The 1,483-nt window shown below is 46.1% G+C and overlaps 1 non-coding gene across 1 annotated transcript; it reads left to right on the top strand.

Moving 5' to 3' along the window:
- Positions 1–344: 344 nt before the first annotated feature.
- On the top strand, positions 345–487 carry LOC127686530 (small nucleolar RNA SNORA48). The gene has a single exon (XR_007978151.1). It is a non-coding gene; the product is annotated as a small nucleolar RNA SNORA48 (small nucleolar RNA).
- The last annotated feature ends 996 nt before the right edge of the window (positions 488–1,483 follow it).

Below are 1,483 nucleotides of genomic sequence, written 5' to 3'. Positions count from 1 at the left end.
TTATAAATGAGGTTGCCAGTCACACTCTGTGAAGTGGCTCCTTCTGAAATGAGGGAGCAACTTCACGTTGTCTGATATATAAAAAGGTATATTTGCCACTTGAGAAATGGCTATATTTCAGTTAGCTGAGGTGTAACACATGTTGCTATAATGGTGTTCCTTTACTCATGACTTTAATAAAACACACAGAACACCTACTTTTTAATAGCTTTTTAAAAAGTGTTTATGAGTTTTATGTCAAGTATATTAGCTCAGTTAAGAAGTGATAGAACTGTTTATGCAAAGCAGAATGTCTTTTGAAGTATTTTAGTCTGTAAAGAAGAAGCATGTCCCCCCACCCCCTGACCCCCAGCAAAAGGCAAAGAGACACCTTGTTGGTGATGTTGTTCTTGTATCAGCCAGGGGCAGAGCAGACAACAGTTCTTGTTCATCCTAGCTTGATGTCTGATTTGGTGGCCAAAGCTGTTCTGATGCCTAGGACTCATAAAAATCAAACCAAGTCAAGTCAAATCAGATAAAATCAAATCCAAGCAATGCAGCTCAGGAGGAGGAAGACAGACAGAGACCAGAAGGCAGTGAGGGGCAGGGCTAGTTCACTTGCTCTTATGACTCCATGACTCCCGGGCTAGCCAGAGAGCTGTCCTTACTCCTGACCAGCTGCAGCACTTAGAACTGCAGACCCTGTACCTCATCTGGGCAGCACAGTAGAACTGGCTTTGGTGGAGGGTCAAAAGTAAGCTAACCCCTGTCGGTGCAGGAGATCTGGCCGCCACTTGTCTTGCATGAAGTGAAGTAGATGCTGGGGTGATACCCTCCCCTACTCCTCTTGCCACCTTCAGTAGCCAGGAAAGTTGGCACTGGGGTCATGAGAGCTCTCCTGGCCCCTTGCTGGCCATAGCACTTGGGAGAGTGGGGCCTGCACCTTGACTAAGCAGCACAATGGAGCTGACTTTGGATATGTGGGTACCAACTCTCCAGTCCAAGTACATGAGATCAGGAGAGCTAACCCTTCCACCTGCCAATGGTGGCACTGGGTGGCCTAGCTGGAAGAGTGTTGAGAACTCTCCCTGGTGGTGCCTATAAGGGACAACTTGTGGCCTGACCAGCTGGGCTAACACACAGGATCATATTCAGGATTCTAAATTTGCCCACCCATAAATCTACATCATATGTGACTGTTGGAATGTGAGACGGGGCCAGTTCTGTTTCTTTGCTCCAAAGCTGCAGGATCTATCTGTCACAGGGCAAAAACAGGATAATCTGGAGGAGTTTCACTGAGGATCCAGTCAATACATATGGAGGCCCAGAAGCCAGAGATCTCAAACCAGACCAATGACTCATTGCAAAGAATATTTGCAAGTGAAGATGGTTGGACACGTGGATATACTATGGGATATTCCCTGGCATACTAGAGCTGCCATGATGAGATGTTTTCTAAGCTTTGTTTCTGATGTTGTCTGTTTGTGTTTGTTTTATTTGGGGG

The sequence above is a fragment of the Apodemus sylvaticus genome, chromosome 5, assembly GCF_947179515.1.
Source record: "Apodemus sylvaticus chromosome 5, mApoSyl1.1, whole genome shotgun sequence".
In the NCBI taxonomy this organism is placed as follows: domain Eukaryota; kingdom Metazoa; phylum Chordata; class Mammalia; order Rodentia; family Muridae; genus Apodemus; species Apodemus sylvaticus.
The sequence above is the reverse complement of the archived record's forward strand: the minus strand, read 5'-3'. Positions and strand labels throughout refer to the sequence as shown.